This window comes from Capsicum annuum, chromosome 12, assembly GCF_002878395.1.
Source record: "Capsicum annuum cultivar UCD-10X-F1 chromosome 12, UCD10Xv1.1, whole genome shotgun sequence".
Classification (NCBI taxonomy): Eukaryota; Viridiplantae; Streptophyta; class Magnoliopsida; order Solanales; family Solanaceae; genus Capsicum; species Capsicum annuum.
The window spans coordinates 206,952,389-206,977,732 of NC_061122.1; the positions used below are offsets into that span (position 1 = coordinate 206,952,389).

At 35.2% G+C, this 25,344-nt stretch overlaps 1 long non-coding RNA gene across 1 annotated transcript; it reads left to right on the plus strand.

Moving 5' to 3' along the window:
- Positions 1-1,993: 1,993 nt before the first annotated feature.
- Positions 1,994-3,408, plus strand: LOC124889361. The gene is made up of 3 exons (XR_007048301.1): positions 1,994-2,400; positions 2,958-3,062; positions 3,212-3,408. It is a non-coding gene; the product is annotated as an uncharacterized LOC124889361 (long non-coding RNA).
- The last annotated feature ends 21,936 nt before the right edge of the window (positions 3,409-25,344 follow it).

Below are 25,344 nucleotides of genomic sequence, written 5' to 3' on the forward strand. Positions count from 1 at the left end.
AATTGATACTTCAAATCTGAAGATATCATCTCTTATAAATTTACCATTCATTCTTTTTTATTTTAAATTGATCACTGATTGAATTTCTTAATTATATAACGAGAACTAGCCATTGACATGAACCTGATGCTGCAAAAAAATAAATAAAAAATACAATGACTTTTATTTAGTGACATTTGAAATAAATATTGAAAAATATTATTTCTCGACATTCATGAAAGATAATACCACAAAAACAAAGATATTTAATGAAAAATATTGTAAAAATAACAACATTTGATACAAATATCAAAAAATACTAAATGTTTTATTATTATTTGCTAATATCAATATTTATACGTAATGTAAAAAATTTGAATCTCTTTAAATTATTCAACACTGTTTATATTATTTAACTTTAAAAAAATATATTGAATGCATAAACATTGAGGTATAAAAATCCAAGGGATAAGTTATCCCGAAATAAAATAAAAAATCACTTAATCCCTTGTTTGGTTGGAGGGATTAATCCAATCCGGGATAACTTATCCCATCATTTTCCATTTAGTGATGGGATAACTTATCCCATATACATGATGGGATAAGTTATCCCGAGTAATTCCAGGATAACTAATCTCAATATTAATTATTCCGGGATAACAATTTCCCAACCAAACGACCCGTAGTATACTACTCTAAACATATAAAGAATGAGTTTGGGACAAAATTTTGTGATTAAAATAATTGTCAAAAACTTCCCTCTGAAAATCTCCCCAAAAGAACCCTAATATCTACCTCCTTTCCGAATTAGATCATTCAAGTTTACCTCAACCTTTTCCATTTTTGGTTAGGGTTTTTGTTCTGATTTTCTTACTATATTTAAGTTTTATTTTTTTTAGAAGGAAAATAAAAGTTATCATAATTACTTTTACTTTTCTTAAAAGAAAAAAATATAATTCTTTTTCATATTTGACTAACCTCGTTTTTGGAGGAAAGATTTTCGACATCTATAAATAAAAGATCTTATACCAAAACATAGTAGCATCCACAATGTAGTTGTTTAAAGAATCTTGTTTAGGAGGAGATTTCTCCCAATAATTTTTAATATTTTTTGATATTAGTTTTCAATATGTAGGTCACTTGACCGAATTACATCAATAATTTTTTTAGTATGTTTTTCTTTGTCGTCTAAATTATCAATAATTTGCAACTAATAGCTTCCGCATGACGCCCTCTCTATTTCGAACCCAACATTTTTACCATCTCGTTCAAATGCCCCTCCACATCAGGAATAGCATATAACATGTAATATCTTATAACTTAACTCTCTCTTTTTTTTTTTTCTCCCTTCTTTTCATCTATTACACATTGAAATAATATCGAGTTAGTATTTTTGTTGAATTCGAATTATTTCTCTTTCTTGAGTGCGTTTTGAATTTGAATTTTATAAATGAATGAAATCATGTTTATATATTGTGCATTTAATGTGGTGTTGCAATAGAGTAATGATTAGGAGATGAATTTGTAGAAGAAAGTTGTGTAAAGGTGTACACAAATTGTGCCGTGCCCTATAATTATTTTATGAAATGCCTCAGAGAGCATCTTAAATACTAGGATTCTCTTTATTATTTATTCATTTTAAAATATAAGCTAAATGGATGAGATTATTGAATTCTTGTTTGATTCAGTAGCGTGCAGGTCAACAAAAAAGGATTCTTCAAATTCTCGATATTGCACAACTTATGAGCCACAGCAATTGGATGAAAAGCAAAAAAATAGCTTGTTGTGTGTTATTGGATTTCATACCTCTGTTAACTCAAGGTTATACACAATTGCTTCTCTTATATTTGCACTGATTATTGTTTAATATATTTTTGTTCAATAGTCTTTCAATTGGCGGAGGAACACATTAACCCAATTAATTCAGATTTACGTTGTAGATATGATCATTTAAGAGGAAAACACTCCTTATTAGAAAATTTCTGTGTTCTCAAGACTCGAACTCGAGACTAAGTGCTGATATTCTTGCTTTTTATCGTTTCATTACATGTCTATAAAGGAATGTTATCTCTAGTACTTATTATTCCTTTTTAACACATTCTGGAAATAACTACTAATGTGTACTATCTATGTAGAACACCGATATCCATACCAAATAAGTAGAAGCATGTTACCATAAAAGATAAGTCATGCTTGCAGGAGGGTCCAAGATCAACTAAAGAGAATAGTTTGTGAAAAATAGAAGTTAGTGCTGAAGTAAACTGGAGGTTGTGTCAGCACTCAGCAGTAAGGCTTCGATGGTTATTTGGTAACACTGCTTCCTTAGTATTTGGTTCTTAATAATTGATTGCTTCATGGTATGATTTTATAAATACAGATTGGCAGAATTGGAGAAGCAAAATGAAAATCCATGACACTGTTGTAAGTAACTACATTAAATTTCTACGATTAATGATTCAACCTGCCATTTGGTCTAACTGTGTACTATTATTTGTTTCCATTGTGTTAATACTATTGTCCAGGTTTTAGTGAATCTCGACTAAAATGGAAACCTATTAAACTGGCTCCCCCTAAATGTGAAAGACGTGTTTGATATAGATAGCTCTCAATAGGAATAAAACAAACCTATGTTACTCGGACTCTTCAAACATGTCAATGAGTGTGTGTCGGATTCTAAAAAAGTAATGTAGTTTGGAGAATCCCACACGAGTGCGGCATTGAAAGTAAAGAGTCCGCACGACTTAGTAACAAACAAGGTTCATTTTGGATTCTTTGTTTTCCTTCTTTCTCATAAGTTCATCTTTGAAATTCAAAGAACAAATGAGTTTTTCAGTTTCACTTATGAGCAGAACATATTCAAGAATCTTTATGGACTTATCTACAATATATATAGAACTTTGTTCTTGTTGTATTCAGGCGACGTCCGGGTTATCCTTACTAGTTTGCATATATATATGTTTGATTGATTTCTATTGCAGAGTTAGTTTAATCAATGAAAAAGGCAGAGTTGAGTAAATGATTGAAGAAAAATTTCAAGTGAGGGTTGTAGCTCAAGGTCGACGATCAAATGATAAAAATTAATCGTAAGTAGCTTATTTATATTTTTTTATATTACTAATCTAGTAAATATATTTTTTATATGAAGAAAATATTCATACTACTAAATAAATTTTAGTTTTTAAAATGAATATTTATTATATCATTTTCTAACTTTTTTTAATTGTTATTGCAGTTTATGGAGGAGTGATGAAATCAAAATCAACCGAGACATGAATAAATTATTTTTCTATTGCAAAAGTATATTAACATGTTTGAGTAAAATGATGTTTCGCATCTTTAATGATATTGTTGAACATTTATTTATTTATTTCAATGTATTGCATTTATTGAAAATTGTAAGATATGCTACTGTTTCATGCTAAAAATAAATTTTCGGCTACATTATTCGTATTATTTTGGCTAATAATGTCTGGCAAAGTTTTGTGCTAAATTTTAGCTTTGAATTTTTGAATTCGTAGCTAGAAATATACATTCCTATAATCGACATATTAAGAGCATAGCTAAAATTTTATCTTCCTTAGCAAATGTAGAGACTTCATGGCTAAAGATAGGAATTTTTAGTTACAATATGAAAATATTTGTGGCAAACTTCTTTAATTTATAGCTATGAAATGTTTTATTCATAACTAAATATGAGTACTATTGCTACAAGACTAAGCTATAGAAATAACCATAAAATTTAAATTAGTGTGACAAACAAGTCTTTTGCTACAATACAATAGCTTGTGGCTACAATATGAAAATAACTACAAATTTTGTTTGTCGTGGCAAAAAAATAAAATCACTTGTCATAAGTATATTTTTCGTGCCAGAAATCTTTTACCATCTTAACTACAATATTTATTTTGTTGTAGTAGCAAGTATAAATTCTTAGTCACGAACCATGTAAAGTTTGTAGCTAACTTTTAGCCACGCTACATCTTGTTACGAATGCTACGATAGAAAATATTGTAGCTAAAGTGTTTAGCCATAAAAAATTTCATATTTAGCTACAACATTTTTTGTAATAATAGATGCCTTTTGTTGTAGCCTCTTCCCTCTTTTTTCCTTTTGTTTGACTATGTGTTGTCTTATTTTTCGATATGTCTTTAATTTTATATTTATTTTGTTTTATATTTCGAATGTGCTATTTATTTCTCATTATGTACTATGTGTTTTTCATAACTGACATTCCACTCATATCTTCCTCTACTTGGAACCTTTTTTTTTCTCTTTCAAAAATAGTTGTTTGGTTGCACCGATGTTTATTCCTAAAACACCCAATGAAAATTACCTCGTGAATCGATTGATCAACTGTGCGTCGACAGTCATGAGCTTTTCCACTCTCCAGTTGTCCACTTGAGGGAGCCTTATCAAGATAAATTTCTTTTATTCTCTAGACCTTAATCGTATATTCCTTTACTAAGGAATATTCATCTTGATAAATCTAGAGTGTCTTTATGACTTGTATGCTTATATCGAATTTATTATTTTTTTAAATTTATTTTGGTATTTGTATTTGACAACCCTCTTTAATTATTTCATCCATAATTAATCTCTTTCTGCTATTCAAATTTTTATAAGTCTCAAATTTCAAACTGCGTCTGACTTGATTCTTGTTCTAACAAGATACGTAGGGAATCTTTAAAAGGATGCGGTTTTCCTTTTCCCTTTCTGTTACAAAATTCTCTCATATTTAAAATATGAAATCATCTTTGTCATGCAAATAATTGTTTTTGGTTAAACCTTGCTCTAGCCTACTTTCACCTTCCCATAGTGTCAATAAGAATGAGAATTTTTCATTTTTAGGCAACTCAAATGATTTTCCACAATCTTTCAAATTCTCAAATGTTTCAAACTAAATACATCAAAGTTTTCAACACTTTTCAAATCTTCAATTCTCCCCTTTATTCAAAACAAAATTTGTCTAAACATTCTATGTGCATTCTTTCAATATCTTATCATTATTTACTTGTCCATTCCTTTTAGTACCTAGGTCTTCCCTAAAGCCTTTTTTTATCTTTCGTTGTCAATTCAATTTTCAAGCTTAAGTTCTAACCCATCCATTCATCCTAAAGTCCTCTTTGATAAGATGATTCATATTGTCATATTGGGTACACTGACTTTTGTTTTGTATGATATACTATTTTTATTTAAAGGTCATTTAGCATTTGAGCATCGACTCGATTAAAAGTCTGCAATATGACAAATATGCTCAATATTCAAAAAGATTCCATCCCTCTTTTTTCTCATCCAAGGAAAAACATTGTTTGGACTATATCTCCTTGTTTTCACCTTATCCACTACCCAAAGATAAATATTCATGTTATGTGACATGTGATCATAATAAAGCAATCCAAATAAAAAATTGAGCAAATGAGGTTAGGAAAGTATAATTCCAAACTTCTATTTTGTTAAGCTAAAAATTTGGATTATAATATCATAAGTCACATACATTTATCATTCTAGTCCTATCTTGAACTTAACAAAACTCCGTATATTATAAGACATTTTATCCTTGAAAATTAATGTGTTTGTTCTGCCACCATCACCTTATTAACTTGATCTTTTTTTTTTGTTAATTTTATTTTCCCCCATACCCAAGGGTTGATTCATGCATTCTCTCACCTATTACATCAATTTAAAAGGGTTCAAGCTTCTTCTCTTAAGCTTAACTTTCAAGACAAAGAAATGGGTGATAACAACGACACTAGTGAACATAATGAGGTGATCTTAAGAGTGGAACAAAAAATCATCCAGTTAAAAGGAAAATTTTCACAAGTCCGATACTTATCTAATCTATCCCTTGCTTTGAATACTCCTCCTGTGCCTTAAGTTGAGGGAAACACCATTACCAAATCACATGCCACCCTCACAAGCCACACTTTACCATCACTTCCTATCTTACAGCCTCAAGATAATCCAAAACACATATATACGCTTCCTAAAAACAATCAATCTCCACATTTTTGTCCACCACATTGCCATATACACCTAGCTGCACTAGACTCTCAAACATTATCATATCCTCACATATGCCACCAATGGTTACCATGAATATGTCTTATCCAGACAATCATACTTTAGATCCAATTTACGTCATAATTACCCCATTCACCCACCACCAATACAAACCCAAACCATTAAAAAAATACCTCTTTATGCAATTCGTGGTTTAAAGGTTGGAAAAACTCGAACATTATAAGGGGTTAAAAGGGATAAGTTACGAGGACTTATGCTACACCCTGATGTTGAATTGCCAAGGGGGCGTGGTATAAACCTGCTAAATTTGAATTGTACAATGGTACTGGAGAACCAAAATACCATCAAAAAATATATTGTGACAAGCTAGTAGAAGTTGGTAAAAATGAGTAGATTCTTAAGAAGTTATTTATGAGGAGTCTCACCGAAAATGCTTTATCATGGTATATCATACAAGATGCAAGAAAATGAATAAACTGGACTGATATGACCTCTGATTTTATAGAAAAACTTGGTTTTAATGTTGAGAATCCACCTAATTGGTTCTACATTTAGAAGTTATAGAATAAACCTACAAAATTATTCTGAGAATATGGAGTGAGATGGATACGTGAAGCTTTTAAAGTGCACCAACCTTTAGAGGGAAATCAAATGAAGAAATTTTTATGCATTCTCAAGAGCCAAAATATTATGGAAAGATGATTTATATAGAACATCAAAAGCTTGTTGACATCATCAAGTTGGGTGAAAGAATTGAAGAAGGCATTAAAAATGGCATGATAATAAATTTAGAGGCACTGTAAGCGATTAAGACTTCGCAAGTTGGTAAGAACAATGACATGAAGGAAGTAAATGTTGTCTTGACTACACAATATCTTAAAACCCCTCTGATTTACCAATCACCATTTCCCCCGATTCAATACTAAATACTCACAAATCAAGCACCTTCATATCCATCCCCTACAATGACATATAATTACCCCATACTATCTTATAATCCTACCAACTACCCCATCAACAATGCACAAGATGCATATTTCCAATTCCTCTAACTATGTTTCAACAACCACTAGCTTATCAAAATCCACCAACAAATCAATGATCTAATCAATCCGTCAGACCTCGAGCTAAGAAAAATATACGAAGACACTACACTCCTTTGAATGATCCCATAGACCAACTATATGAGAGATTAAGGGTTGTTGGATATATCACTCCAATTCCTTCAATTATAATGAATACATGTGCAAAATGGTTTGATCATTTCAAAGTTTGTGCTTATCATTCAGGGATAAACGGGCACACAACAGAAGAATGTCATGCTTTAAGGGACAAAATTCAAGTATTGATTGATACCAAGGTGATATATGTGACAGGGCTAAATCTTGATGTTGATTAATTTTCTAAGCATGACTGACACCAATTTGGCATTGATAAAGGAGTATCATATTGATTCTTCATTCTAGGATTCCAAGAAATTGAAATTACTTTAATCTTTACATATTTAGAATGATATGAATTGTTTTCTAATTTACTCTAATGTAATTTGAACAATGTTTGACCCGATTCCCATTTAAAAGGGATACATAGGCGCTCTTGTGGAGTTAGGTCTTATCATAATAGAATTTTCATATTTTCTCTCAAAAATTATACGGAGATTTATTTCTATAAGTTTAAGACTGGCAAGACATGTTACTAGGGCAGAATTTTTGAGAAGATATCTAAAATTCTATGAGTTTAAGACTAACAAGATTAAGGTCATAAAATTAGGATAGAAATTTTTGAGGAATCCTATAAAATTTCATCAATAATTGTGTCTTAAGAGAGTGATATAGAGTTTATGACCAATGACAATAGATTCAGGATGTGAAGCAAAGGACTGGCAAAGACACGAATTAATCTTTCCCCTTTTTAAGCTAATAATTTCTCTATTGCAGGAATAGAGTGGCATATACAAGCCTTGAGTATGCTATACACCATCAGGAGACATACAAGGCTAAGTATTGTGGTTTTGTATTTTGAGCAGGTTAAGTACTATTCTCTATCGAGAAGTTATCCAAAAGCTCAACATTGTCTTTTGGAATGTGACGAGGTTGACCACTACTCTATCAAAATTTATCTGAGGCTAAGCATTATCCTTTGAAAGTTAATTAGGTTAAGCACTACTCTCACTTGAGAAATTGCCCAAAGATAAGCATTGTCTTATGAAGTTTGATGATTGTGAGCACTACTCTATCAAAATTTATCCAAGGTTGTGCATGGACCTTGAGAAGTTAATTGGGTTAAGCACTGCCCTTTCTCGAGAAATTGTTCGAAGCTAAGCATTTTTTCTAGAATATGATGGGGTTAAGCACCACTCTATCAAGAAGTTGTTTGAGGCTACACATTGTCCTTGAAAAGTTAATTGGGTTAAGCAATACCCTATTCTTATGGCCATCGGAGGATAAACATTAGCCTATGGAAGTTAATTGGGTTAAGAACTATCCTATTCTTAAAGGTTATGGAAGGCTAAGCATTGTCCTTTGAAAGTTGATTGGGTTAATCACTACCCTATTTTTAAGATCACCGGAGGCTAAGCATTATCCTTTGGAAGTTGAATGAGTTAAGAACTACCTAACTCATAAAGGTTATCAAAGGATAAGCATTTTTCTTTGAAAGTTGATGTCATGATCCGAACCAGGGCCTAGTCGTGACGTGTATCTTAAGCTCACCGAGGGTCGAAGACCACACCCTTAACCTAACCTTCAGAGCACATTAAATATATACAGAGAAAGTATACCATAGATAGTAATAGATATAGATAAGACAAAAAAGTCAAATGTAACGCTCCAAATCTGGTACGCAGAATGTTACATGGTGCTCATAATCTCGAAGGACCACAAGCTAACCCATGTCTGATATCTGTAACTGAGCCCTGAATAATAATGGTAATATCATAAATACGGAAACATGAACTGAAATGTCATAAGGTTCAATACTGATACATAACTAAAAATATGGTATAACAATACCATAACAACTAAAATAACTGTCTGAATATGCTGTAGTCTGAATGTCTTTAAAACTGAACTGTCTGATAAAGAGGTGATGGGAAAATCGCCCAACTAACCCCATCTGCTAAAATAAACTAAGTACTGAAAGAATGAAATAATCAAATAATAACATCCTCAAATTATGAGGACTCACTGCTGACTCTGACCGTTGAAAATGGAATGCTACTGATACTCTAGAGCGCATACTTTTGAACCTATGGTATAAATCACCATAGCGCAAATGCATCGGTACGATTGAATATACAGGTATGCAAGTGAGGTAGGCTGAATATAATGGTTCATATGCATGAACAATACTAATTGACATGAACGTGAGAATATGCATGAATACGTAACTGTATCTGAGATCGTGATAACACTGACTCATGAATTTTGATAATGTAGATTTACTGATATCTGGGTACTAATACTGGGATACTGAAATACTAAGTCTATTGAGTACTGAGGAACTGATGTCATATTACTGATAAGGAAATGACTGTTTTTGACAGTTCTAATTATGAAGAACTAGTCTAATTGACGATGTCTGACAGTCTGAAATCTGAATACTGGTAACATGAATTTCGTATAATTAATATACTATTAACTGGGTGACTGTGTCTGACAGTCTTGATTCTGATGGAACTAGCTGAGTTCCGTACTGAGCTGAGCGGCTGTATCTGATAGTCCTGAAACTGTAGAACTAAACTGAGTTCTATTACTGAGACTGGACCCAAAACTGAGACTATGGGAGGTAATCATCTAACTGACATACCTCAAAACTGAACTGGTGGGGTCCAACCGGTAACCACAGCTGGAAGGGTGTCAGTACCAAGATAAGCTATGAGTAAACCCTCTCTGACAGGGAGCTCTTCCATCAACCCCTTCTAGTAGGAAAAACTCAAATGAGGTCTATAATCCCTAAACTCGTAGGGTACATCTCAACCTACGCTGGCTATGTAGTTCTGGAACACAAAGACTGCTTCTAAGGATCACACCCTCTACTGACTAACAGGTGAGTCCCCATTCTTGGGTTTACTTGATGCTGAATCCTACTCCCAACTGAAGAGACACTGAACTGATTTAAAATGAACTGAAATATTACTTATAGTATCTTTTAGCTAATTTAAACAGAGTTCACTAAATTCCATTGACTGATGAAATACTACTGAGATCGGATAACTGACTGAGATTGCTGAGAGTACTGAGTTTTCCTGAGTCATGTAACTGATTAAATTCTAATGATCATGGATTGAATAGGAGTATTGTGAAAACTGACACTGGCTCTAGGCACATAGCTAAATTTTTGGGTACAAGTACCCCCAGGATTCGATAGTATTAAACTGACAAGACTTGATACTTTGTGAACACAACCAATATCAATAATTCATAATCCAATAAGTTAGGGATTTCATGAAACACATGGCTGTCATAATGTTGTACATAGATGGAATTGCATATAGACATGTCATACTTTCATCAACCTAATCTCATGAACTTTCCATCAAATACTCATAATACACACAATATCATGGAAGTTAGTCTTGGTCATAAGGGTAAAGCATGCATTTATTATTTGAGTCACAATTGAGCTAAAATACCTAATTTCTACCCCCCTAGCCAATTTTTCAAACACCCTACATGCACAACTTAGGACATAGGTGAAATCATTAATTTACACATATAAACAACTCAATTCATGGATTTCATCTTGCATGCTAATGTGGTTTTATGAAAACATATAAAGATTCTAACTTGGGAATCATACAACAAGATAAACATGGTTACAAACAACCCACAACATAAATATCATATTTTATAATTTGAAAGAGGGTTCTTGGACTTCATGGATGAAAGGAATCTATAAATCAACAGTTGACATACCTTAGTTCCCGACTTTACAAAGATTGACGAAGAGATTCTTGAATTTGAGTATTGAATTTGAATCATTAATTGAAAACCTTAGCTTATTCTTGAGAGAAACTTGAGAGAAAGTCTATATTTTTGGGTGAAATATGGCTAAATCACTTGTTATTGGGTTTATTTAAGAAAGGAAAATTGACCCTTTTGCCTTTAAAATTCGGACATTATTGACTAAAACCTGGGTGCTAACTTTACAAGCGACGCAGCGCGTTGATGGCTGTGACGTGATACTCGATGAGTCACGCTATGATCGCATTGAGCCTCAGAAGTTTTGCTCTAGCAGCTTGCACAAATGTTGACCAACGCGATTGGTGATGCGGCACACCATGATCATGTTGGTCCACTATTTTGGGACTCCGAACATGATCTAAACGTATTCTAAAAAATCCAAAACTTGTCCGGGAACACCTATTGACCTTCTTGATCATGAAATAATAAAAATACGAAACATTAAAGGACTTTAAGGTGGAAAAATAAGATTGCCAACTTTTGAAGGCCAATAATAGGCTAAGTCTTGAAACCTAGCTCGAATTTTCTAAGTCTGGGACCCCTTGACAAGCTTAAAGGACTGAATTAAGCTTTAGGATTTTACGGGGTCTTACAATATCTCCCCCTTAAGAACATTCATCCTCGAAAGAGACTGATTGAGAGGGAAGAAAATATGAACTAACATACATACTAAACATGAACAACTGGAACATGATTGCATGACTGACATGATCGATAAACTGAATGTATCATACTGAACATGCATATCTGATGCATGGTTAACAGGTTCATGAATGCATGACTGAATATGCAATGGTAATTGATACCAAGTTTATCATGGAAATCTGAGCATAAAACTAAATAAGTTCAAGGGAGACTGTTTCCTTAAATTAAAAATGCTAATGATCCTGAAATTAATTACTAGATATGCACGAGCGGAAACATGTGAATATAACTGAGTCTGGAATATGATATATGAGATAAATATCGTGATCTGAACTGAGTACCTTGAATACACGGCTTACGGCTGAGGTCGAAGTTTGAGTGTCAACTTATAAGTACCTTCTTACTCCAAACTAGATTTATTACAAGAAGAGATAATGGCATGTTTTATGTCATGAGAGTTCGGGGAATTATCATATATCTCTTCCTTGGGACACTAGGTCCCTCAAAGAATATTGATTTTGCTGAGACATTGAGGAAAACTAGGGTGATACACAAGGCACCTACGAACTGAATTGCGGCTAGATATCCGGGATCTAAAGCTAAGACAAAGTGATTAGACCTTACACATTGCAACTGAGACTACTGAAAAGATTTACATGGGTACTGAGCATGAATGGATAAATATATACTAACTTTATCTGATTAACTGAATAACTTATATCTGAATACTGGGCATGTAAGACTAATTTGTACTTAGTCTGGATAGCTGGACTGAGACTATAGGGTATTATACATAGGAGGCAATGACTGACTGGGTAACATAAGGTAACTGAGCATGAGTGAGGGAAAACTCTATTACCTTAGGAACGCAAGACCAAGCATCTAATCATGATTTGAAAACAGTCTGTAAACTGAGGTATTGTAATACTAATAACTGAGTAACTGATGGCCATACGCTATGGTCGGGTAATCTTGAAACTGGACTGAGTTTTTGATCAGACTACTGGACTAGGATTGGGACTAAGATTATAGCTAAGATGGTAATTGAGACTGTAACCGTAACTAAGACTGTAATCGTAACTAAGATTGTAACTAAGACTGAATGCTATTTTTCTATAACTGAGGGTTAGACTGGTATGAGAGTACTGAATTCTGATGGCTAAGTAAATGATAGCTGAAAGCCATGGTTCTATAGGAATATCTGAGTCCTTTACTGAATATTGATTACTGAACTGATAATGTAACCAAGGCCTGCGGGATGGAACTTAACACTACAGATTTACCGAGGGATCTAAACTGAGGGTATACGTGGCATAATCTGAGTTTGACTAATAGGAGTGAAATCATGAATCGTGTGGGCTAAGTATACTGTAAAGTATGACATGAGTGCATGAGTCATGAGCTGAACGAACTGGGTTTGGTATTTCTGAATTCGTGGAACATAATCCGCAACATTGGATGAACTTGGACTCCTCATATGAGGAACTTGAAACACACACTATTCTATGAAAAACGTATGGATATAAGCTGTATTCAGGGGACTGAAACAGAAAACATGCGTAAGTATTGTAATTGTTGAAGTACAAAAATTTGCACTAAGATAGGAATGGGTCAGGAATCATCTTTCCTTATGAATTTCCTACACATACTGGTATTACCTCTGGAACCTAAAGGCCTGACTTTCAGATATTTCATAATCGAACAATTCCTGTATACCTGTCAGGCTGTGTTAGACTGACTCACTAGGGAGAGGACTGGAAAAAGGTCCTGTTAATATTTGGTCTGACCTTAAAGTTGACTGCTATGCAAAGAGTTACAAAAGAAAAAAGAAGCTCCTGAATCTGAAGAAATGTGAACATGTAAATGAGGGATCTGTAAAATACCAATGGCTACATCAGGAGGACTTTCTTGATCCTGTCGGGAGTGCATAGAGTCTATTTGGACATTGCCCATTGATAGCGCTAGAATTGTCACTCTGCTGATTTGGGGGACCGAACTGAGTTGAAGGACACCCGTGCTTACTTCTAGGGCCAGTCCTAGGATAATCTCCGACCTTGTGACCTGTCTCTCCACATCCGAAACACACATCACTATTAGCTCTACACATACCCTTATGATGCTTACCATACTATTTATAAAGTGGATGAGTAAAAACTCTGCTCTCACTACCCTAGACTTTGGAGCCTGGTACCCCATCTCTATGGTCATTTCTGAAGTTTGGTACTGGTACACTAGCTGAAGATGGAACTGGGGCTGAAAACTTCTGTCAATGCTGAGAACGGTTACCACCCTGTGACCCTGGCTAAGAAAAACTATAACTACCAGTTTTGGCCCTCTTATTTTTCCTCTTCTTCTTCTTAAGTTTCTGCTCCTCAATCTATTAAGCATGGACCATTAACCTAGGTATATCCATCTCCTTAATCAACATCCCAGTCCTTCACTCCTTAACTACTCTACCTGATATCCCAGACCAAACTTAATCATTCTAAATCTACTGTCTGCTACTACATGAGGAGCGTACCTGGCTAACTGAGTGAACTTGAGGGAGTATTCTTTTATGCTCATGCTACCTTGTCTGAGGTTGATGAATTCTAACACTTTGGCTTCTTTCTGCTCTAGGGGAAAAAATCTACCTAAGAAAGCCATAGCAAACTCTTCCCATTTTATGGGCTCTGCATCTGCATCCCTGTCTACCTTCCACTGCTAAACTACATATGGGCTAAATCTTGTAGCTGTTAGGCTGCTAACTCTGCACTCTCACTAGAAGTCACTCCCATGATGTCTTTGACTTTCTGAACCTGGTCAAGGAACTCTTGTGGATCCTCTTCAGACTTAGAACTAGAAAATAGGGGAGGATTCATTCAGGTGAAGTCCCAAATCCTAGTTGCCGCAGAATTGGCCACTGGGTTGGTTGGAACAGCAGCTGGTCGATCATTTTGAGCTGTGACTGAATTGCCTAGAGTAGTGAATGAAGTTCTGAATTCTGCATGAGAGACGTGCTCATCTAGAGGATCTTCCTGGACGGGCTGGGGTACTGACTGATTCCCTGTTCCTCTTTCGTTAGCCCTTTTGGGAGGCATGCTCTGTAAATGGAAAAGAAGAAGGGATTAAACTGCGAGTTTGACTGGAGCTCATATTCACTCGCAAGACATAAATACTAAAAGAAGGGAAACTATTCCTAAAATATCTCATAGCCTTCTGTACATAAGTGTGGTGCACAACAAACCCATGTACAAGACTCTACTAGATGTGGCTTTTCAGAATTCCTAGGACGCTGTTTAACCTTAGGCTCTGATACCAAGTTTGTAACGCCCCGAATCTGGAACTCGAAATGCTACAGGTGCTCATAATCCTGAAGAAAAATAAGCTAACCCATGATTGATATCTGTAACTGATCCCTGAGTAATAATGGTAATATCGTAAATACAGAAACATGAAATAAAAGGCCATAAGGTTCAATAATGATAGATAACTAAAAATATGGTATAACAATACTAAAACAACTGAAATAACTGTCTGAACATGTTGTAGTCTGAAAGCCTCTAAAACTGAACTGTCTGAATAAAGAGTTGATGGGATAATCCCTTAACTAACCCCATCTTGTAAAATAAACTAAGTACCGAAAGAAGGAAATAATCAAATAATAACTTCCTCGAATGATGAGGACTCACTGCTGACTCTATCCACTGAAACTGGAATGCTACTAATACTCTGGAGTACGTGCTTCTGAACCTATAGTACAAAATACCATAGCGCAACTGCATCAGTACGATTGAACGTACTGGTATGCAAGTGAGGTAGGCTGAATAAAATGGTTCATATGCATGAACCATACTAACTGATTGAATAACATGAACGTGAGAATACATGTATGAATAGATAACTATATCTGAGATCGTGATAACACCGACTCATCAATTCTGATAACGTGGATATACTGATATCTGGATACTAATACTGGGATACTGAAAAACTAAGTCTATTGAGTACTGAGGAACTGATGTCATATTACTAAAAAAGGAATGACTATTTCTGACAGTTCTGATTATGAAGAACTAGTTTAATTGAATGTATCTGACAGTCCTAAATATGATACTGGTAACATGAATTTCGTATAATTAATAAACTATTAATTGGGTGACTATTTCTAATAGTCCTGATTTTGATGGAACTAGTTGAGTTTCATACTGAGCTGAGAGACTGTATCTGATAGTCAATGTAGAACTGAACTGAGTTCTATTACTGAGACTGGACGCAAAACTGAAACTATGGGAGGTAATCATCTAACCGACATGCCCCAAAACTGAACTGGTGGGGTCCAAACTGTAACCTCGGCTGGAAGGGTGTCAGTACTGTGCCACGGGTAAAGACAAGCTGTGAGTAAACCCTCTCTGATAAGGAGCTCTTCCGTCAACCCCTTCTAGTAGGAAAAACTCAAATAAGATGTAAAATCCCTAAATTTGTAGGGTACATCTCAACCTACACTGGCTACGTAATTCTGGAACGTAAGGATTGCTTCTAAGGATCACACCTTCTACTGACTAAAAGGTGAGTTCCCATCCTTGGGTTCACTCGGTGCTGAATCCTACTCCCAACTGAAGAGACACTGAACTGATTTAAACTGAACTGAACTATTACTGATAGTATCTTTTAGTTGATTTGAACAGAGTTCACTAAATTCCATTGACTGACGAATACTACTGAGATCGAATAACTGACTGAGATTACCGAGAGTACTGAGTTTTCCTGAGTTATGTAACTGACTGAATTCTAATGATTATGGCTTGAATGGGAGTATCGTGAAAACTGACACTGGCTCTAGGCACGCAGCTAAATTGTTGGGTACAAGTACCCCAGGACTCGATAGCATGAAACTGACAAGACTTGACACTTCATGAACACATAACCAATATCAACAATTCATAATACAATAAGTTAGGGATTTCATGAAACACATGGTTGTCATAATTTTGTACATAGATGGAGTTGCATATAGACATGTCATACTTTCATCAACCTAATCTCATGAACATTCCATCAAATACTCATAATGCACACAATATCATGGAAGTTAGTCTCGGTCATAAGGGTAAAGCATGCATTTATTATTTGAGTCACAATTGAGCTAAAATACCCAATTTCTACCCTCCTAGCCATTTTGTCAAACACCTTACATGCACAGCTTAGGGCATAGGTGAAATCATCAATTTACACATCATAAACAACTCAATTCATGGATTTCATCTTGCATGCTAACGTAGTTTCATGAAAACACATAAAGATTCCAACTTGGGAATCATACAACAAAATAAACATGGTTACAAACAACCCACAACATAAATATCATGTTTTATAATTTGAAAGAGGGTTCTTGGACTTTATGGATGAAAGGAATCGATGAATCAACACTTGACATACCTTAGTTCCTGACTTTACAAAGATTGATAGAGAGATTCTAGAATTTGAATCCTTAATTGAAAACCCTAGCTTGTTCTTAAAAGAAACTTGAGAGAAACTCTGTATTTTTGGGTGAAATAAGGCTGAATCACATATTATTGGATTTATCTAAGGATGGGAAATTGACCCCTTTGCCCTTAAAAATGTAGACATTTAATGACTAAAACTGGGTGCCGACGCTACAAGCGACGCGACGCATTGATGGCTGTGATACGGTACTCGATGGGTCGCGCCATGATCGCATCGAGCCTCAGAAGTTTTGGCTTTGGCAGCCTGCACAATGTTGACCAACGCTACTGGCGATGCGGCGTGCCATGATCGCGTTGGTCCACTATTTTGAGACTCTGAACATGATCTAAACGTGTTCCGAAATATCCGAAACTTGTCCGGGAACACCTATTGACCTTCCTGATCATGAACTAATAAAAATACAGACCATTAAAGGACGTTAAGGTGGCGAAATGAGATTTCCAACTTTCAAAGGACAATAATAGGCTAAGTCTTGGAACCTAGCTAGAATTTTCTAAGTCTGGGACCCCTTGACAAGTTTAAAGGAATGAATTAAGCTTTAGGATTTTACGGGGTTTTACATCAAAGAATCAAATGAACAATCTAAACATCCCAACACTATCCACAAAATCCTCTAAAACTATAAAACCAAATTAAGTCGGGACATATCCCCGATTATGACAAAAATAAATACAAAATGAAATACTAAGACCATAATACAAGCATCGAAATGACCAGCCTTCCAAAAGATTGAGGCTCACCACTTCGTAACAGATTCATAGAAAATACCAAAATTGTTGCACAGGAGTAGCAAAAAATCCCTCAGATATCCTATATCATGAAACGATGCAGCGTCCAGGGATGGTTAGTGGGTCAAGCACTGGCGTGTAACTTAGAGGTAAAGGATAAAATAATGTCATGGCCCAAAACCAGTCAAAATAATATGCATAACATTTATATACACATATATAGGATTTCGGGATAGGTACAAGGGTCATGAACTTGAGATTTTAAAATATTAACCTAGAGTGTATAGCTCGCTCCGTCCTAAAGGCACCTACGGGTTATACAGGTTCACCTCCCCTTGCTGAAAGGTCCTAGTACGTGTTAGTCACATGAACTAAGGAAATCCAAAGGAAGGGATAAAGAAACCAAGGCTCTATCCATTCCAAAAATATAATGTGTGAACAAAACACACGGTCATATAAACCTCCACGATGGAAAATGTGGTTTCCAGTTTTGGTACCTTAGGACCTCCACCTTCAAGGTGAGCTACATAACCCCATTTAAGCCCGAATTAAAACCATTTTGCACATAATCCAACCATAAGCCAAGTAGTCTGATATTAAGGAATTTACCATTTGGTATCGTCATACCAATTATGCTTGAAAGCTAATCCAATAATACATTTCAATCCAATTAACCAATTGACTCCTAAGTTCCATTTAAAAATCCAAACCATGGCCACAAAGGCCTTTCAAATCGTTTTATCCAATTATCTATTAATACAAAGCAACAGCTTCAAAAGACAAGTTACATGATGCAATTATTCATGTTCAAAAGCCAAATTTATAAGTGGGTTTAGGTTATTGCTATTACCAAGCGAAAAGTGATCAATTTGGGGAAACCCATGTTCCCCCATTCTAATTCACTAAACAATGCACCCAATTCAGTCCAAAACCATTAATTTAAAGCACGAATCATCAATTCAAAACATGAAAAAAGTAATTCAAGTGATTCCAAACAAAACACATCAACTCAATTTCAAACCCACAATTCAAATCACATCGATAATGATTAAATATATGCCAAAATGTAAAATTTAGTTTAGGAAATGAGAAACACGCCTGAAATATAGAACAATTTGAAAATAATTCAAAGTTCAGAGCTTGAAGGGTGAATTCCTCGTAAAACTCTTGGATTTTCTTGGTTAGGTAGTTAAGAAGGGAGAGAATGATGTTTGATCCTTAAACAGAAGGAAAAGGGGTTAATTTGGTGTTTAAGAGTCGTGCAAGGGGTTAAAAAACCAAAAGCCCCTCTCCCCAAGTGAAAACAAACAAAACTGCACAATTTTTACATAAGAGTGTGGCATGTTTTTATCGTGGAGCTTAGCCTCCGTACCACGCTAATATTGCAGTGAGTAAGTGGAGTGTCACACCACTATCGCGGAGGCTTACTGCCTCAGAGTTCCAAAATAGCTCTGAACCCCTTTTGATATTTTGAAACTCTCCCAAGACATCCTTTTAACATTGCTAAACATAATTCAAATTAAAAATCAACATTACAAATATGGGAGGGTCAAAAATAAATTCCTTAAAATTTTACGAGGTCTTACATTATCCTCCCTCCCTAGGATCATTCATCCCTGAATGAGGAGTTTGGTCATTTTCAGCACGATAATAGCAAGAATACATAAAAATCAAATGACAAATTCAAAATGCAACAAAAGAAAAATGAAACCTAGACCTCAAGCACTCTCATCCACCACAGGGAACAAGAATGGGTATTTAGCATTCATATCTTCCTCAACTTCCCATGTAGATTCTTTCTCATTTTCTTATCTCCAAAGAAACTTAATTGAAGCTACATCCTTTGTCCTCAATCTGCTAACTTGCCTCCAATATCTTAATCAAAACTTTATCACAAAACAAATAATTTTTAACACCAACATCCTCAACAGGGACTATCAGAGAAGGATCACCCATACACTTTTTCAGCATAGACATATGAAAAATAGTATGAATAGAAGCCAAACTCGCTCAAAAATCTTACTCATAAGAGACATTCCCAACTCTCCTTATAATCTGGTATGGGCCAATATAATGGGGATTGAGATTCCCCTTCTTCCCAAACATCATAACTTCATTCATAGGAAAAACCTTCAAGACCACCCAATCACCAACCTCAAACTCTAACTCCCTTTGCCTCACTTTATAAGACTTTTGGCAACTTTGATAAGTCTTGAGTCTTTTTCTAATCACCTTTACCTTCTCCATGGCTTGGTGAACCAATTCAAAACCAAAAAACCTAGTCTTACCTACCTCAAATCAACCAATTGGAGACCTACACCTCTGACCATAAAGTGTCTCAAAAAGAGTCATATGAATGCTGGAATGACAACTGTTGTAAGAAAACTCAAAAAGGGGCAAATGATCAACCCAACTACCTCCAAAATCAATCACGCAGGCCCTTAGCATATCATCTAAAGTTTGAATAGTATTCTCTACTTGTCGATCCATTTGAGAGTGGAAAACAGTGCTAAGGTTCACCTGAGTGCCCAAAACTTTTTAAAATGAACACCAAAAATGAAAAGAGAATTCCATACCTGAATCTACAATAATGGACATAGGCTCTCCATACAGCTTAATGATCTCCTGAATGAATAACTTAGCATAATTGTCCCCTGAGTAGTTAGTTCCCATAGGCAAGAAGTAAGCACACTTAGTCATTCTGTCCACAATGACCCAAATTGAATCATACTGATTATGAGACCGCGGAAGACCCATAGAAAAATCCATATTGATCATCTCCTACTTCCATATGGGAAACTCTATCTCTTGAGACATGATACCAGGCCTCAAATGTTCAACATTGACTTGCTGACAAACTATACACTTAGCGAAAAAATTTTCTACAACACTTTTCATATTATTCCACCAGTAGATTTCCTTCAAGTCATGTACATCTTTGTAGAACTCGAATAAATTATATATCTAGAATCATGAGCCTCAATCAAGATCCTTTACCACAGCCCATCAACATTAGGAACACATCATATTCCTTAATACCTTAGAATACCATCTTCCCTAATTTTAAAAGCCATAACCTTTTACGGACCCACATCATCCATAATCTGCATAAGTATGGGATGAGAACCCTGCTTCCCCTTCACCTCTACTCAAAGAGATAATTTAAACACTTTTTAATCAATCACTCATCATCCTTAAATTCCAAGAGATAGACTACTAAATTAGCCAATATGTGAATGTCCTTCACCAGCCCTCTTTTCTCCCCGTCCACATGAGATAAGTTCCCCATAGATAACCTGGTAAGAGAATCAACAATAATATTAGCTTTACTAGAATGGTAGTAAAGGACTATGTCATAATCCTTAAGTAGATCGAGCCAACGCCTCTGTCTAAGGTTGAATTCTTTATGCATGAAAACATACTGCAAGCTCTTATGATCTGAATAAATCTCCACATGCACCCCATACAAATAATGACACCAAATTTTCAAAGCAAAGACCACATCCAACTTTAGATTGTGAATCGAATAATTTCTCTCATAAACTTTAAGTTACCTAGAAGCATAAGCCACAACCCTATCATGCTGCATTAACACATAACCTAACCCCAGATGAGATGCATCATAATATACAACAAACCCATCAGCACCCTCAGGTAGGGTCAAAATTGGAGTAGAAGTTAACTTATCCTTCACCTTCTGAAAACTACCTTCACAAGCATTGGACCATAGAAACTTGACATTTTTCTGAGTCAACATCGTCAGTGGAGCAGCAATAGATGATAAACTCTCCACAAACCTCCGATATTACCCAGCTAAGCTAAGAAGCTCCTAATATCAATTAGAGTCATGGGTCTAACTGCCTTAACTTTCTGTGGATCTACTTTAATCCCCTCACTATAAACAATATGACCAAGAAAATTCATAATATTTAGCTAAAATTCACACTTAAAATATAACATACAATTTCTGGTCCTTAAGAGTTTGCAACACAATTGGGAGGTGATTGGCGTAAACCTCCTCGCTCTTAGAGTACACCAAGATGTCATCAAGGATAACTATAACAAACAAATCCAAAAACTGCCTGAACACCCTATTTATAAAATTCATGAAGGCTGCTGGAGCATTAGTCAACCCAAATGACATAACCAAAAACTTACAATGGCCATACCGGATTCAAAGCAGTCTTGGGAATATCAACCTCCCTAATTTTCAACTGATGGTAGCCTAAATAAAGATCAATCTTAGAGAAACACCTAGCACCCTGAAGTTGGTCAAAAAGATCATCAATCCTAGAAAGAGGGTACTTATTCTTTACTGTAACCTTAATCACCTGATGATAGGATGTCGGGACTAGTCTTTCTTGCACATAAAAAACACAGGAGCACCCCATGAAAAAACATTAGGATGGATGAAACCCTTATCCAGAAGATTCTTCAACTTTTCCTTAAGCACCTTTTGTGTGCTGAAGCCATCCTAAAAGGAGCAATGGAAATAGGACGGGTATCCAGTAAAAGATTAATACCAAAATCTATTTCCCTATCGGGAAGAATCCAGAAAGATCATCACGAAATACTTCAGGAAATTCATTAATCACAGGTATCGATTACAAATATGGACTTTCATAGCTAGAATACTTAACACAAACTAGATGATACAAACACCTGTCATGGCCCGAGGCTATTCCCTGGTCGTAACAACAGTGCTTACGATCACAAGTAACCATAAGCTAACCCATGAGTCGGTACCTACTGTATGAACTCAGTATAATAGAAACAAAACACATATGCAGAAGATATACTGAGAAACATAGTCATGCCAATCTGGATACTGAAAGCATAACAATCAAATTTAAAACAACTAATAATACTGAAAGGTCTGGTGATTGAATAACCATCTAACATACTGTCTGATTGTCTAAAAAGCCTCTAACTAACTGAATGTGGAGTTAATGGGACAAACCCCCAAGTAACTCCAATTGACTTAAATAGAGAAATACTGAAATAACTGAAAGAAAGATAAACTTATCCTCAAAAGATGAGGACTCACCACTGCTGCTGCTGTTGTAATGCTGAACTATCTAAGCGCAGTTAGGGAACTGTGTGTCCGAACCTATGATGTAAGATATCATAGCGCAAATAAAGTATACGATCAGTACTTTGAATGTAATGGTATATGAGATGAGGTTAGGCTAAAATACATGGGTTAACTATGTATAAAGTAATGACTGACCGAATAATATGAGATATTTGAGAAAGCATGCATGAAACCTGAAATACTGAGAGTGCAAGACCAAACATATATGCATTTATGAAATACTCTATAAACTAAAATACTAAAATATGATAACTGAATAGCTGAGAATCTGTATGCTTTGGTCAAGCAAACCTGAACTAAAACTACACTGAATATTGTACTGAGACGGTGGGAAATAGCTATAACAAACATGCCCCAAATATATCGCAGGGTTCCAACCTATAACCCTAGTTTGAAGGGTGTCAATACTATGCTACGGGTACTAATGCTGGCTATGTTGATCCGCTAATCTGTTATCCCGAAGGACTTGGGTGCCATACAAACTAACGGGGACTGCTCAAAGTCTATGGTGGCGCCGTAAGTTTGGAACTTAGGGATTGCTACTAACGTCTTATGACTAACTGATGGGGGAGATGAGTGCCTCATGCCTAACTGACTAGGGAGACGCTATTCCTACATTCACTCGGTGCTAAGCTTTACTCTAAACTAAAAGACACTGATTTTGAACTGAACTAAATTTATCTAAACAAACAACTAATCATAAATAACTTGATTGAGTGACAATGCTCATAGTTTATCTGAAATCATTCTGAAGATACTCAAATTATGTAAATACATAAGTATCGGGTGTTCATAACGCTCCAGCACTGAATAGAAAATAACAATAAGGAAGTATAAATGCTTTGAATCCATAATAGGGGATCACTATTTAAAACCCAATCATTTAGACATTTCATCAACCACATGAAATTCGTAATCTTAAGCGTAGGAATGGTAAAGCATGCGAAAATAACATAGTTACAATACCAAAACCATGAATTAGGGATTCAACATGAAAATTTCATCATTCAAATATGTAAGGGCTCATTCCATCGAAAAACACTTGTAAACATAATTATAGTTAAAATTCGTAAAAGCTTACAACAACAACAAAACCAGTGTATTCCCACAGCGTGGGGGTAAGAGCTTCATAGAGATAATTCATCATAAACATGTATAATTTATAATTTAAATCATAAAAATAGATCCTTGGACTCCATTGGTGGAAAGGGCCCATCGATGAACATCACAGATACCTTAAACCCTTACGCTTGAAAGAGAAACACAATCTTGATGCTTTTCTTGAAAGTTCTTAAATTGAAAAAAATTAAATTCTTGGTTTTCTTGGAGAAGAGTTAATTGCATTTGATGAATTTGCGAGATGGTTAGGGTTTCTTTAAGAGGAGAATTGGGAAAAATAGGCATATAATGCCCTAACTGACATTTTAATTCATGTTTTTATGAATTGGATTGAGTGAAAAAGACTCAATTACCCCTCAGAGAATTAAGTTTGCAACTGGAATGTGGATTGGAAGGCCACCACGATGCGATGAAGGGCTTATCGCTATACCCACCATGACGCGCCATTATAGCGGTGAGGTTTTGGAATCAAAATCTAAACACAACCCAATCCTCGTCCAAAAAATCCAAAAATCCCTTGAGACATGCTCCTTACACCCTTGAACATGAATTAACTAAAAAACCTATGTCTCGGGATCGGGAAAACTATTTTTAAAATCCTCAAAGTTAAGAAGCCAAAAATATGGCTAAGTACCTAACACTTCGTTAAATTTTCAGAATTTAAGCCTCTTATGCATGCAACTAGGAGATGAACTATGCTAAGAAAAGTACGGTGTATTACAATATCTCCCTTTGGAAATATTTGTCCTTGAATGAGACTGATTAAGTTGAGAATACTGGGAAAACTGAGATCATATACCGGACAGGCATAACTGAAAACATGATTACATGACTTAGTCTGAAACATGATACATGAATTGAACTTAATTCATGAATGCATGCAAAGACATGAGAATGATTATATAGCTGGGACTAAGAATGGAAAAAAGTCAATCTAAGGAAAACTGTTACCTTAAGCTGAGTCTGAGTTTGAAGAGAAAAGATGAGGGTACTTTGTACGCATACCTACTTCTGCTTCCTAAGTATCTCCCTCAATAGATTGATTCCACCATAGAACTTTGACCAAGAGAACTTCTTTCTTCCTTAGTCTACAAATGTGTCGATTAAGGATCTCGATTAGGATTTCTTTGTAAGAAAGGCTATCCTGAACATCGATGCTTTCTAAAGGAACTACAATAGCTGTATCACCAATACACTTCTTTAATAAGGAAACATGAAACACTGGATGCACTAATGCCAAATCTCTAGGAAAATCAAGATCATAAGCTTCCTTCCTAAAGCAACTCAAAATTTGGTAAGGGCCAAT